Source organism: Ambystoma mexicanum, chromosome 2p, assembly GCF_040938575.1.
Source record: "Ambystoma mexicanum isolate Mex_15411 chromosome 2p, UKY_AmexF1_1, whole genome shotgun sequence".
In the NCBI taxonomy this organism is placed as follows: Eukaryota; Metazoa; Chordata; class Amphibia; order Caudata; family Ambystomatidae; genus Ambystoma; species Ambystoma mexicanum.
In genome coordinates this window covers 284584361-284600787 of record NC_090923.1, presented here as the reverse complement: position 1 = coordinate 284600787, position 16427 = coordinate 284584361, and positions in this window count along the sequence as shown.

Below are 16427 nucleotides of genomic sequence, written 5' to 3'. Positions count from 1 at the left end.
AATATAAAGTAGAAAGCAAGAACGGACTACAGATCTCTCATCGCGGAAGCAAGCAGCATGCAAGACCTGCCTGGGAGATTCAAAGCGGTAAAACCAGGGACGTGGAGAAGCTTTTCCTCCAGGCAGAGGCTGCAAAGAACAGAATGCTGCTACAACATCTAAGGAGCCGACTGGGAGCCAGCTCACCAAAAGGAAGAAGCAATCAGGGTGGTGGCCCAACCACAGAAAGGTAGACCGTGAGACCACCATTTGGAGCCTGCCACAGAGCCACACATTTTTTGGAAATTGCAGAGGAAGGACCATGCACCCCGGAAAGAACCGGAGCTGTGTCCCAACTGAAAATAAGGTAACGGGAACAGCGGGAAGTCCAGGAGGGGTCCCGGAAGACATAACAAGAAGCCAGAGTACATCAGGAATGGTCTCCCGTGTCACAGTAGTGACAACCTGAACCATACCATTGAACAAGAGTGCATCAGGAGTTCTCTTTCTCATCACAGTGGTGACAACCTGAACCATACCATTGAGCCAGACTGTATCAGGAATCATCTCCTTCGTTGCACTGCTCAAGCAGATTGTATCGGGAATCATCTCCCTCGTTGCAGTGGTCAACCAAACAGCACTGCCAAAGCAGAGTACATGGGCAGTCATCTCCCCCATCGCAGTGGTCAGCCAAACACCATTGCCCAAGCAGATTGCATTAGGAGTCATCTCCCTCGTTGCAGTGCTCATCCCAAAACCATTTATCAAGCATACTGTGTCGGGTATTGTATCCCTCATTACAGTGGTCTATACAATACTGCTGCCCAAGTATAGGGGTACAGGATACCTCTCCCTCATCAGAGTGGTACATGGAAACCAAATACGGCTATATGTTTTTCTACTTCCTGGAACAAGTTAAAGAGGCTAATTCAAATTATAGGCAAGAGTGCTTGAAGACCACTGTGGATAACCATTATAGAAGAACCAGCAGAAGGGAATAATGTCCATGGTCCTGAATGATGTAACTCTGAAGAAGTTACTCCTACTATAAGACTGAAGCAAGGACCAAGGTGAAGGGAGTCTTTCTCCTGGTAAAGGAAAAAATAACTTCACTTTAGTTAAAGAATTATGTTTATAGTCGTAGGGTTACTTTAGTTGGTTTTTGGTGGAGGACGGAGGACAGAGAACATTGAATTTTGATGGACATTCTGACAACTCACCAAAGTTTTCCTAGGTTGGGGCAGGGCAAGCCCCTTGGAAGTATGGAGAGATAGGTTTCTTTATTGATTTAATAAAGGTTTGTGGCACACAAAATGGCACCTCCTTGTCAGTCTCCTTCTTCTACACCCTCTGACATGGGGTCAGGAATAGGATCACTGTCCACCTGAAACAAAGTGGAGGGACCCGAAAAACCATAAATAACTATTTGTAAGGCCAGACCTAGTGACCAATTACCTCCGATAAGCACCTTGGGAATAAAAACAAGCCTGTAGAGACAACCAAATACATTTCTCTTAAAACCTCCCTTTATATCTTCTTTACCGAATAACTCAGAAAGCAGGGAAGACACAGAGGAGGGAATTGGAGAAATAACTAGAGACCAATACACTGCCTTAGACTCACCTCAAGATACATATAGTCCTTGTAGCACACCAAGGATAACTCCAACATCCCTCCCTTTCTGGCCATCCTTAGCATAACTTGAAAAAGCCCAGCAGCCGTGCTCACTTTGCATCTGATGTCCTAAAATCAGGTGAGTGCTGCGTGGAAAGACCCTTCCAGGCCTTAATTTTGGTATTTTGTTTTATTTTTCCGGCCCACAGCCCCGTCTGCTTCCCTCCCCCAGCCTGCTTCCCTTCCGTGTTTGCCTCCCACCTCCCAGCCCGTCCTCTGCCCCTGATTGGCCCTCCTTAGCATAACTTGAAAAAGCCCAGCAGCTGTGCTCACTTTGCATCGAATGTCCTGAAATCAGATGAGTGCTGCGTGGAAAGACTCTTCCAGGCATTCATTTTGGTATTTGATTCTATTTTGTTGTCCCCCAAGCCCCGTCTGCATCCCTCCCCAGCCCATTTCCCTTCTGTGTTTGCCTCCCACCTCCTAGCCCACCCTCTGCCCCTGATTGGCCATCCTTAGCATAACTTGAAAAAGTCCAGCAGCCGCGCTCACTTTGCATCTGATTTCTTAAAATCTGATTTCCTAAAATCAGGTGAGTGCTACATGGAAAGACCCATTCCAACACCCCATGTGTTCTCATCTGACTTGATCTCTTTTCTGCCTTTGACACTGTCAACCATGCCATCCTGCTCAACCATCTCCGTGATAACCTGGGTATCACCAATCAGCCCCTGGCGTGGCTGACCTGTTTCCTCAATGATCGACCCTCCCAGGTCCAACTTGGGTCCTTCCTCTCCTCTATCACTATCTATACTTGTGGTCTTCCCCAGGGGTCTAACCTCTATTCCTGGCTAATCAACCAATACCTGGAACTTCTTGCCCACTGCATTGCCGCTCTCTGCTCCAACTTTCAGTGCTATGCGGATGACACTCAACTCATTTTCAGGCTCCCCTCAGCCACCTCTTCTCCTTCTCTCATCTCTGATTGTCTGTCTGCTATCCAGAAGGGGTGTGCCGCCAATGATCTCTGCCTTAATGCCAGTAAGACTGAGATTCTCCTCATCAGCACATCTGCTCCGTCCTTTCCTGTCACTCTCTTGCTGGCCTCTCTTGACCCTCCTTCTGCTCCCACCTGTGAGGACAAAAACCTCTGGGTCATCTTCGACTCCACACTCTCCTTCTCTCCTCACATCTCTAACTTCTCTAAGAAGTCATACTACCAGCTGCACCTCCTCAGAGGTATTCTTCCTTTCCTCTCCATCCCCCAGAAGCTCACTGTCTCTAGAGCTCTGGTTCTCTTTTGGCTGGACTATTGCATCAGCCTCTTTCTAAATGTACCTGCATCTACACTCCACCCTCTGCAACTCTTTCAAAACAGGACTGTGAGACTTGTCCTTGGCCTCAAGCCCAGGGATCGTATATCTCCGGGACTGAAATATCTGCACTGGCTCCTAGTGGCTGCGAGGATTAAGTTCAAAACCCTCTGCATTGTCCACAAGGCCTTCTGGGGCCTGGGACCTCAATACCTTGAACTCTCTCTTCCTAAATATCTTCCTTCTCGAGCCCATCACTAATCCGCCCCCAACTCCCTCAGAGTCAGTCGCTTCTCCAAGCAATGAGTTGCTGGTAGGTCTCTTTCCTCGGCTGGTGCCTCCCTCTGGAACAGCCTCCTTGCCGCACTGAAACTTGAGGAGAACCATCTCTGGTTACAGAAGCACTTCAAGACCTTCCTCTTTGCTTCTGATTTCTCTCCTCCTCTCCCCTGCTGAACTCTTGGCTGAAACTGAAACTGCACTGGTCACCTTGCTACCCTCTGTTCTCGGGCCCAGGTCCCCTCCCCACCAGTTGCACACCTGCACTGCCCCCTGCACTCTGAGGCTGTTCTCTGTATCCCTAAAGCCCCCTACCAGCACTTGCCACCACCCGGCTGCACTTATTTTTTACTTATTGTATTTACTGTTTTTTTATTTATTTTACTGTTATTCCCATGTACCGCACTGCCCCATCCCCTTTCTCCTAGCACTTTTCCCCTTCCCCCCTCCCTGCACTGGCGTGATCTCAATGTCACCTGGCCTAGTGGGGTCGCTGTCTCTGTCTTCCCTTTGTTCCCCCTCCCTTGCCTCCTCGCCTCTTGAAACACTTGTGTATAGGCGCGTTATAAATGCCATATCATATCAGGACTTAATTTTGGTATTTTGTTCTATTTTTCTGGCCCCAACCCCATCTACATCCCTCCCCCAGCCCACTTCCCTTCCGTGTTTGCCTGCCCTGTGCCCCTGATTGACCATCCTTCCAGGTCATAACTGACCTTTCCAGGGCAGCCCTCGCGGCTAAGGGCCTAAGGCAAAGGGCGGCTCTTACTGAGGCGGCTCCATATCGTGTCTGCAGGTGTCAACAGGGGAAGCCATTGGCCAGCCGTCAACCAGCCGCTACAGCAAAGGTAGTTGAGGCTGGGGTGGGAGTAGAGCAACCACTCTATCCCAGAAGCTCTGCCACTATACAAACAATCCTAGCACCATTAATATTTGATTGTGATCATGTGATCATTAGTACCACACTCTTAGGAAATTGTCCTTTTGCCCTGTATCTCATCTAAAGGGTGCCCACTGGGATTAGTATTATGATTTCTACTTTGCCTGTCCCACACTCTTAGAAATTGCACGCTGAGATAACTGTGATTTTTAGTACCACACTCTTGGGAAATTGTCCTTTTTGCCCTGTATCGCATCTGGAGGGTGCCCACTGGGATTTGTACTGTGAATTTTACTTTGCCTGTCCCACACTCTTAGAAATTGCACACTGAGATCTGTGATTATTAGTACCCCACACCGAGGAAATTGTCCTTGTTGCACTGTGTCACATCTAGAGGGTGCCCACTGAGATGTGTACTGTGAATTTTACTTTGCCTGTCCCACACTCTTAGAAATTTCACACTGAGATAACTGTGATTATTATTACCACACACTTAGGAAATTGCCTGTTTCGCATCTAGATAGTGCACCTAAGATACAGCTGTGTTGCACTGTGCCTGTCCTAAACACTTAGATATTGTAACTGCCAGCCTGTTTCGCATCTGGACAGTACACCTTGGATCCTTAGATATTAGTGTGCTGTTTCTGCCGGTCCCAAACACTAAGAATTACTTGCAGCCTTTTCTGTTCTACTCTGTTCCTGATCCTGAAAGCACCCCCTGAGATGGCACTGTGATTTACTTATCCACGCTACTGAATTAAATTGCTTTCATTCGTTCCCCCCATGACTACAAGTGCCGCCTTAGATAGTACTGTGATTTACTTGTTTGTGTTCTAGACACAGCTTCATCATTTAGACCTCCACCCTACCGCTAACCTCTTTAACCCTCTCCGTCCAACCTGATGTCCAGATCCTAGACACTGGTAGTAGGGCCTCCACATCTATTAGTTCTTCAATCCTTGGCTACCACCTACCCCGGATGGAGACCGCAGCGCACATAAATCCCCCTCTCTAACCTGTACTGACTCCCAACCTCCCCCATCCCATTCCTCTCTTTGCTCACCCCTCACGGCCCATGGCACGCGCTCTAGCACCCTCCTTCGCAACCCCCACCACCTTTCAGACTCACTCCAAAATCTAGCCACCTAAACCCCCTCACACTCACTGATCCTCCCTCCACACTCCCGCCCCCTCAACACTCCCCACATCTCTCAAATATCCTCCTCTGCCTGTCTACTTTTCACAGCCCCCATCGACATAACCCCATCTCCCATCACTCAAAATACACAGGCACCATGCCAACCCCTAACCCACCTCATCCTGTTTCAACGAACCTGAATGTTCGACCCTCACCCACCACCCCACCAAGCTCCCAAGCTCCTTGTGCTCCCATTCCGATGACCTCCACTAAGACCACATCCCCTCACAATGTCAACTACATGCTTTTTAATGCCCGCTCTGTAGCAAGAAACAGACACAGCATCTTTGACCTTCTGTCCTCTGACAAGCCCGACATCGTCTTTGTCACCGAAACCTAGATCTCTGATGACTTTGCCCCTGTTGCACATGAAGCTTTCCCCCCTGGCTACTCTGCTACTCGGCTACTCGATCATCCCCCTCAATAGACGCTCCAGAGGAGGCGGAGTGGCAGTCCTCTTTAATTCTCATTTCTCCATCTCACTCGTCAAATCTCAAATATGCATTACCTCCTGTAAATCCCTTCTAGTTTAACTCTGACTACCACCGACATTCTCCCACAGCTTCCTGCTCATTTACAGACCCCCTGGCTACGACAGACATTTCGCCAACAACCTCTGTGATTCTGTAGCTACCATTCAAGTAAACCACCCATCTCTCACACTCCTAGGAGACTTCAATATCTGGTTGGATATTCCCAACAACCCCATGGTCTATCCACTGGTTGACAATCTTGATGCTCTCACCCTCTCCCATCATACGACAGGCCTTACCCACTCAATGGGGCACACCCTTGATGCAATTTTCAGCTGCCATGATCTGATTTATATATCCCACCCCACATCACTCATCTGGACCGACCACTATGTCATCCCCCAATCTATCCACACCCCTGCCCCTCCTCCTATAGCTCTCTTGGCCTCCCCCCCAGAGATTCCAAATGCTGGAACAAAGTGAAGATCCTTCCTGACCTTGACGAAGCCCTACTTCTTAGTTCCCCTACAACACCCCCCCCAGACAGAGCCTTAACCATCGACTCCTTCAACTCTTGGCTCAATGACTCATTAATTCCTTTCCCCCCCTCACACCCCGGTACCTCAGGCAATGGACCATCACCCAAATGGTTCACGTCCAACGTGTGGAATGCCAAAAAACAAAATAACTATCTGAAACACAAATGGCGAGCATCTAAATCGAATCTCAGCAGATCCATGTTCGCCTTACACCACCGTAACTACAAAGCTGAAATCCGAAAGGCCAAAAAAGCCAACTACAATAAACAAATTCTCAACTGTGGCAACCACAGCAAAGAACTCCACATGATCATATCAGAATTCATAAAAACCACTTGCACCTCTACCCATTCCACCCCATCTCAATCACTCTGTGATTATGTCTCCCTACACTTCTTCACCACTGCTCTCGACAGAACGACTTCCCTTAACTCCAAACAGTCCCTCGTCTCCCCCTCTCACCACCGAACCCACCCAACCCCATTGCCCCAACACCCAATCCTCCTTCCTTCAACTCCTTTAAACCCATCTCCAGAGGCGAGTTTTTTGACCTATTTTCTGCCAGCAAACCATCTGGGTGCCCCACTTTTGACCTGAAAGAAATATTCTCGTCTACCTGTGCAGGAGAACATGCAAGAGCCATACTAAATGACTCCCTCTCCTCTGGCATCTTCCTGGATGCCTTCAAAATCGTGCATGGCAAGCATCTTCTTATAAAGACATTCCTTGACCCCCTTGACCCCAAAAACTACAGACCCATCTTGAACACCAGATTTCTTGCAAAACTCATTGACCGAACAGCATACTCACTGCTCAACACATTTGCTGAATCCAATGTTCTTCTCGACCGCGCACAATCAGACTTCAGACCGCAACACGGAACTGAAACTACTCTGACCTCAATCTGGGATGATCTCAAGATCACTGCAGACACCGAAGAATGCGCTGCACTAATTCTCCTTGATCTCTCCGCAGCCTTTGACACGCTTAACCACTCTATCCTCCTTGACTGCCTCCACTTCCTTGGAATTCGTGGCACTGTTCTCAAGTGGATCGCCTCCTTCCTCAGCAACAGGAAACAAGTAACCTTCCTCTCCCCTTTTGTCTCAGCTGCTTGCTTGGTGAATACTGGAGTACCGCAAGGTGCATGCCTATCTGCTTTCCTGCTCAACATCTATATGATCAAACTGCCTGGAATCATCCGCATGCATAACATCTCATGCTACCATGCTACAACTACGCTGACAATACCCAAATCATCCTAAGAATCCCCAAATCTGGCACCTACCCCCAGCCCGATCTTGAAGCCTGTCTTTGCGATATTAATCAATGGATGACAATCTACCACCTCCTATTGAACCCCATTAAAACTGAAATCATGGATTGCAGCAACACTGTCCTTCCACCTCATCGGCTCCCATGGCCCCCAACCCTGAGCCCACTGCCCCCTGCTTCCCCCTCCGACACAGTAAAAAACCTAGGCTGCACTATGGACTCTGGCCTGACCCTCTCCCGTCAGATCAACAATGTGTCAAAATGTTGTCACTACCTAAAAACTTCTCAGGCGCATCTTTCCCTACCTCTCCTTCCCGAGCAGACTTGCTGCAGTTATGTCTATTGTAATGTCGACTATGCCAACTCCCTATATCTAGGAGCCCCGGCATATGATCTTAACAAACTTCAAAGATACCAAAACACGGCGGCTAAACTGCTCCTTGTCCTGGGTCCGAGAGACCACATCTCTCCAGCTCCCCAAACCCTGCACTGGTTCCCAGTCAGGCGAAGGGCCACTTTCAAGACCCTGTGCATCACTCACTGTGCCAGAATTTGATCGCCTTAGATCATACCTCCACGCAAACTCTCTCCTTACTGGTATTCATTTATCATTGCCAGTATCCTTGCGGCCTTTCAGCCAAACCAGGCCCACAACAAAGGCCTATGTCTGCTCCCTATCTGCTTCAGGTACGCTTCCCACCCCTGTGATGTCGCTATATACCCCGTACCCCTATGGTCCCCTGTGTTGTCGCTATATGCACACAGCCCCTTTGGTCCCTGTATGTGTGCCCCTCCCCTCCTGTAGTCCCCATGATGTCACTGTGTGCCCCAGCCTCTCTGATTCCCTGTGTTGTAGCTGGAAATCCCTGCCCCTCTCCTCCCTTGTGTTCTCACTGTGTGCCCCCAGGCCCTCTGGCCCTGATGAATTTGTTGTGTAACCCCTGCCCCCCTAGTTTTCTGTGTTGTAGCTGGAAAACCCCAGTCCCTCTCATCCCTATGTTGCCCCTGTGTGCCCCCTGACCTGCTGGTGCACTGTGATGTTGCAATGTGCTCTGCCCCCCTGGTCCCCTGTGTTGTCATTGGAAAACCCCAGCCCCTCTCCTCCCCTGTGTTGCCATGTTACTGCTGTGGGCCCCATGATGTTGCGATGTGCCCCCACCCCTCTGGTCCCCCGTGATATCTCTCTGTCCCCCAGCCCGTGCTAGTTCCCCCCTTTGATGTCGCTGTGTGCCTCCAACCCCCTCTGGTCCCCGTGATGTTGCTGTGTACCCCCAGCCCCTCATGCCCCGGTGATGTCACTTGTGCCCCAAACTCCTCTTGTCCCCTGTGTTATGGCTGTGTGCCCCCGAGCCCCTCTCGTCCCCCATGTTGTCACTGTGTGTGCCCTCCAACCCCTCTGGTTCCCTGTGTTGTCGCTGTGTGCCCTAGATCAACTGATCCTCTGTGTTGTTGCTGTGTGTACCCAGCCCCATTAGTCCCACGTGATGTGCCTGTGTGCCCCCAGCCCCTCTGGTCCTCCATACTGTTGCCATGTGCTCTGAGCCCCCCTGGATCCCCATGATGTCGCTGTGTGCCCCAGCTCCTCTGGCCCCCAGTGATGTTGCTTCTTCCCAACCACTCTGGTTCCCATGTTTGGGCTCTGTGCCCCCAGCCCCTCTGGTCCCCTGTGATGTCACTGTGTGCCCTTAGGTCCCCATGACGTCGCTGTGTGCCCACAGCCCCTCTGGTGCCGTGTGATGTTGCGATGTGCCCCCGGCCCCTCTGGTCCCCCGTGATGTCGCTGTGGGCCCCATCCCCATTGGTTCCCTGTGATGTCAATATGTGCCCCCTGGCCCCTAAAGGTCCCTGTGACGTCGCAGTGTACCCCCAGCACCCTCTGGTGCCTGTGATGTTGTGATGCGTTCACCCCCACCCCTCTGGACCCCATGTGGTCACCATGTGCACCAAGCCCCGTCTGGTCCCCTGTGATGTCTGGGTCCCCTGGCCCCCTCTGGTTCCCCCATGATGTCCCTGTGTGCCTCCAACCCCTTGCGTCCTTGTGATGTCGCTATATACCCCCAGCCCCTCCCGGCCCCCGGTGATGTGGCTTGTGCCCTCAAACCCTCTGATCCCCGTGTTGTGGCTGTGAGCCCATGAACCCCTCATTCCCTGTGACCTGTGATGTCACTGTGTGTGCCCTCCAATCCCTCTGGTCCTCCGTTGCTGTTGCTCTGTGCCCCCAGACCCTTGTTCTCCCGTGATGTTGCTGTATGCACCCCAGCCCCACTGATTCTCTGTGCTGTTGTTGTGTGCCCCCAACCCCTTAGTCCCCTGTGATATCGCTGTGTGCCCCAGCCCCTCTGGTACCTATGATGACGATGTGTGCCCCAGAACTGCTGGGTCCATGATGTCACTGTGTGCTCATGGCCCCTTGGATCCCTGTGACATCGCTGTGTACCCCCAGCCCCTCTGGTCCCATGTTGTTGCTGTGTGCCCCACACCCTCTGGTTTCCCGAACTGTAAATGTATCCACCACACCCTCTGGCTCGCTGGATTGTCACTTTGCATCCCAGCCCACTCTTGTTCTTGTTTGTTGCTTACACCCCCAGCCCCCTCTGGTCCCCCGTGGTGCTGTTGTGTGCCGCCAGGCCCCTTGGTCCCCCATGATACCAATATATGCCCCAGCCCCCTCTGGTTCCCCGTGATGTTGCTTGTCCCCCACCCCCTATGGTCGCTCGTGATGTCGCTGTGGGCCCCCTGTCCCCAATGGTTCTTCATGATGTCGCTTGTGCCCTCAGGCCCCCCTGGTCCCTGTAATGTCATCATATTCCTCCCAGCCCACTCAAGTTTCCAGTGATATTACTGTGTGCCCCCAGCCCCTCTAGTACCAGTAATGTTGCTGTATGCCCCCTACTAACCCCTGTATGTCCCCCATGCTTTCCCTGAACTTTTCTCCCTCCTCCCCCTTATCCCTTTCTTCAATTCCCCCTTCCCATTCATTGCAGGAGTTGTCTTGAGTCACGAAGGGTCCACCATCAATAAACTTTTTCCACTTTCGGACACATTGAATCGTGGTGTTTCACTCCTCTACTCTCATGCTGGACCCCCCCTTCTCTCTCTCTCCCTTCCCCCTCCATTACCTTCTCACTGCACTTGCTCCATCGGAACTGTCCCTGGTCCTGGTATGATGGTTAAAATTGTTTGTCTCCTCCCCCCTTAGAAGATACTAACCCCACCCACCCCTCTCTGGCACCGCCTAAGGTGTCGAAGGGACTAGTGCGATGGTTGCTTGTTTATTCCTCTCCCTCCTGTCTCCTCCCCTCTCCCCACCTCGTGTGATTCTCCTGAGATGTCATCAGGTCTAGTGCTGTAATCACCTGTCTGTGCCCGTTTTCCCTCCTGTTCGTGTCTTGGCACTTGCACTGTCTGGGTGTCGCTAGTCTGAATACAATAGCTAATCTTTACACTCTTGTTGTTCATGGCCTGTAGGAGTGTTTTGTGTTTTCCCTTGTCTCCCCTTGTCATGGAGCACTTTAAAGTGCAATGTGTGTGGGCCCTGTATATTAAACTATCATATCACTATGCTTACTCTCTACTCTACGTCATCACACAATTAGAGTGCAGCTACACCCCTCGATCAATTTGTCCTAGGGGCTCACATACGAATACTACCCAATAAACACCTCATCACTCTAATAAAACGCAGCTATATCCCACGACAAACCGGCCTAGCTGCACACATAAGTGTCCCACAGGCCTAACGCAGCCAGAACCCAGTCTTGGTGTCTACTCCCCAGACTGCACACATTGAACTGATATCAATACCACCACACCTAATGCTAGGATGCAGCTACTATCAGACAATTACATCAGCTGCACACCTAACTGGTGCACCCAAGCACCCTTCCACACCATACTCTCTAAACTGACCTGGACTACGGTCCCCTATCAGCGCTTTGAGGTCATACCAATGATATATAGGGTGCTATATAAATGACAAATAACATAACATAACGTAACATAACATGCAGAATCCACAAAGGTTCAGAAGAGGAAAAGGAAAGTGAGGCGATTCTATCAGGTGGAGATAGATCAGAAGACTGGGAGAAGATTACAACCTCCAATACACCTCCTGCCTCACCACCTAGAATCTCTGCAAACTCAGAGTCAGAGGAGGAGGGGAAATAATCCCTGTTAGGAAAAGGAGAGGCCTCAGATGGGAAAAGAGACCCAGACTCTTCTCCTGGGTCAAAATTAAAAATTAATTTGAATCCGATAGAGTCATTACTTGATCACCTGGTAAACAACCAAATACAGGCTGATCAAATATTCCAAGAGGGACTATAGCAAATGGTCAAGTGAGGCTAATTCTCCCACATGGCTTCCTTAAGCCCTGAAGGAGAAGACATAGGGAATTTTTATTTTGAATGTTGAGAGACTTGCCCAACTATTCGGTTGGAGTGAGGAGATTAACACATGCTATCTAGCACCCCTGTTAAGGGGTGAATTGCAAGCCTCTTATCAAACACTAAAACCATTGGTAACCACTTCCTTTGATACAATTAATCAAGATTTATTACATAGCGTAGGACAAAATTAAAAAATGCTTATCGTCAAAAGTTCAGAGAAATTAAGTTAAATTCAACTGAAACACCTCTGGAACTGGGGGCCCGAATACAGAAAACATTATCCCAGTGGCTAGGCAAGAAAACCGTACCCGAAGTATAGGAGGCCTTAGCTCTTGAACAGCTAACAGCCTTCCCCTTTTTTCCAAAGAGTGGTTCTACAAATAAGCAAACCAACTCTTAATAGTGCGATTGAAACTGCTCCACCTCATGCTGAGGCTGCTAAACAAATACAAGCCTTACATATAGAGGAGGAGAGGCTAAAGGAGTTAAAAAATAAACTCTAGACACATAATTAAAAGGGAGCATATAGTAACTACCCAGAGAGGTAATACCAGAAAAATAAAACAAACTAAATATAGTAGCAACGAAAGAAGTAGAAAAACAAGAGGAGAGGAAAAGGAAACAACTTCACAGATTGAGTAACAATTATAATGATGTGATAATGATGTGTTATTTATATAGCGCCTTCATCCAAAGCACTTTACAGAGCACATATTTACATACAATATCACCCAAATTGGCACTCATTTATCAACCTTGGAAGGATGAAAGGCTAAGTTGGCCTTGCCTCGGATTCAAACCTGTGACCTGCAGATCACGCTCAGATAGCAGCAGCGAGCGCTCAACCCGCTGAGCTATCTAACCGGCTTTAAAATAAAACCAAAAGAAGTAAAAACTGTCCCTGTATCGATCGTGTCTTGTTTTATTTGTCGAGTAAATGGGCATATAGCCAGAGACTGCCCTTGCAACCAAAAAGAAGAACCTATGGAAGTGGGGTGGATGGATGGATACATATGGGAAGAACCAGAACAGCAGGAGGAAGCAGAGATAGAAACAATAAGCAGTTGTCTCTGTCTACCCCCCCCCTTTAAAACTCATGAACAAGTGAAAGTCAATGGGATACAGGTGTCTGCCTTGGTAGACTTAGGAAGTACTCAAACAGTGATAAGATAAAACCTTACTTATCCCGAAGATCTACAAATAGGTAAACGAATAACAATTGCCTGCAGGCATGGGCACCAAGAAATATATAATCGAACCCCAGTCACCTTCAATATTCAGGTTAAAGAGGTCACAATAAACGTTGCTGTAATCCCTGGCCTCCTGGAGGAATTCATCATTGGTACTGGTTTCCCTCAATTTTGGGAGTTGATTGAAAAACTAAATTGACACCTATCTAAATATTCCCCCTTTAATACCTTGGAATAAACTGGGTTTATTTGGTTCACTACCCAGTAGTCCCTCTAGTGGTGGTAATATGAGAGAGGACCTCATAGGGAGGGACTCCCCTCCTGTGGATAAGAACGTACACCTGGGGAAAGGCCGCCCTATGACCCTGTCACAGAACCCCCTACCCTCACAGTGACCCTTTTCTCCCATGGTTGATAGTGGAACCATGTGTTATTGTAAAGACATGACTGTGACAAATGTAGATCATACTGGGACGAAGAAGAACATGAGAAGCCACATGCAACACCAACCAAGTATTGCAACAAGGTGGTTCAATGGAGCCATGAAGCATGCCAACGTGACTTTCCAGGATGGCGTTGATGTTACGCTAGGGCGGAGTCAACAATATAAAGCAGAAAGCAAGAACGGACTAGAGATGTCTCATTGTGGAAGCCAGCACCACGCAAGTCCTGCCCAGGAGATTGAAACCGGAAGGACCAGGGGAGCAGAGAAGTTGGTCCTTCAGGCAGAGGTCGCAAAGAACAAGACGCTGCTACAATATCCCAGGAGCCGACTGGGAGCCGACTCGCCAGAAGGAAGAAGCAACCAAGGTGGTGGCACGACAACAGAAAGGTGGACTGTGAGGTCTGGAAACAGTGCTGAGACCACCAGTTGGAGCCTGCCGCAGAGACGCGCAAGTCTCGGAAATCGCAGAGGGAGGACTCCGGGATAAACAGGAGCTATGTCCCAAAAGAGAACAAGGTAATGGGGATCCAAACCAAGAATACAGAGTGCATCAGGAGTTATCTCCCTTGTCACAGTGGTGACAACCCGAACCATACCATTGATCCAGAGTGCATCAGGAATTCCCTCTCTCATCACAATGGTGACAACCTGAATCATACCATTGAGCCAGAGTGTATCAGGAATCATCTCCCACATCAAAGTGGTCAGCCAAACACCAATGCTCAAGTAGAGTGTATCAGGAATCATCTCCCTCGTTGCAGTGGTCAGCCAAATACCACTGCTCAAGCAGAGAGTATCGGGAATCATCTCCCTTGTTGCAGTTGGTAAGTCAAACACCATTTCCCAAGCAGATAGCATCTGGAGTCTTTTCCCTTGTCACAGTGGTCATGCCAATACCACTGAGCAAGCAGATTGTGTCGGGAGACATCTACCTCATTGCAGTGGTCTACCATATTCTGCTGCCCAAGTAGAGTGGAACGGGAGCCACCTCCCTCATCGGAGTGGTAAATGGAAACCAAATAAGTATATGTATTTTTCTACTTCCCGGAAGGAGTAAAAGAGACTAATCCAAGTTTTCAGCAAGAGTGCTTAAAGACCACATTTATAGAAGGACCTTCAGAAGGGAGTCATTCCCCTCACCCTTTGTGATGGAATATTGAAGGAGTCTTTTCTACTATAAGACGGAAGCAAGAAACCAGGAGAATAGAGTATTATCCTGGTAAAGGAAACACAAACTTCACTTTAGTTAAAGACGTATGTGTATAGCGTTAGGGTTAGAATGGATGGTTTCTGACAGAGTGCAGAGAAAGTTTAATTTTGACGGAAATTCTGATAGCTAACCAAAATTGTCCTAGGTTGAGGCAGGACAAGCCCCTTAGAAGAAGGGAGGGATATGTTTCTTTATTGATTTAATAAAAGGTTTGTAGCCCACAAGATGACACCTCCTTGTCAGTCTTCTACACCCTCACAATATACATAGCATAAAAGTGTCTATCCTCGCGCAATGCAAAATCCTTTTTAATTGGTCTATTATTCCCCTTGTTCGCTCCTTTTCCCCTTCCCAGTCACTCTGCCCTTCTTTCTCACTAGCAAACACTGACAACATGTTTAAATAACAACTGAGCAACTACTGGCTCAATAAATAAATAATGTATATGTTTGTATTCATGTTTACATTTTTGGTGAGAGTGAACCTTGACTCCCAGGCATTGAGAGTAATGCACAAAATAAACACAAATAAAATGATCAAAATACAGAGTCTAGAACTGTCAGTGTCACAGATGGCAGGAAGCAGATCCAATCCTGTCCTGTTCCTGTAACACCATAGAGCCAATCAAGCAAAAGGCACCTAGTCCAACAGGACAGGATAAAAAGACAAAGAAACTGGCCATTCGAGATTTACAGACACATATTTGAGAGGGTGGTCGGTCAAAAAACCGAAAACAAAATATCGAATCACAAAAATCCCGAATCCAAAATCTCGAAAAAAAAAAATCTCGAATTATTTATTTATTTATTTATATGTATTTGTGGGTTCAGGTAAGTATAAAAAAAGGGTAAAATAAAAAAAAAGGGGGGTTGGGGGGGAACCCCCCCATTTCGAAATAAAAACGTATTAAAAAAAAATTCGAGATTTTTTTTTTCGACATTTTGGATTCGATATTTTTGTTTTCGATATTTTGGAATTCGGTTTTTTCACTATAAACCATTTGAGAGACTGAGAGGCTGCAAGGCTGCTGTATATCTGCTCTTGGAGGTGAGGGGGTAGTAGGATATATGCAGTTTCATTTGATTTTTCCCTATTAGGACTTTAGAAATGCTGCACCAATGGCTGTGACACATCTCTTTTCATTCAAAATTAAAAAACAGTTATTGGTTTCATATGAGCTTGCATCTCATAGTGCCGCTTCCCTTGAGTGAGAACTTGGTGCGGGCTCTGCCAGGAGATCACATAGAACTTGGGAGAATTCCTTGGTGACCAATCTAGCAGTGACACAACCAGCATCACTTCCCCCAAGAGGTGCCCTGTCGCTCTGGGAGGCACTGGAGCTATGAAGTAAGGCATGCAGGGATGTGATATGGACTCCAAGGCCTGCGTGTGCCTGATGCCACCAAGGAGAGTCAGAAACCAGTTGGGGAGAAAAGGCGGGACCATGAGTTGAGGCCCTGGACTCTGCCTCCAGACTTTGCAATGAGGCTGACCTCCGAGAGAAGTCATGGGAGAAATTATCATTGATCATGGCCAATGGTCAGTGTTTTCTTGGACTGGTTGTGTCACAAAAAAGCGGAGAAGGTATATCCATTGGCATAGCAGGGCCCCCGGCAGTTCCTACGGCGTGGGGGGCTGCAGATG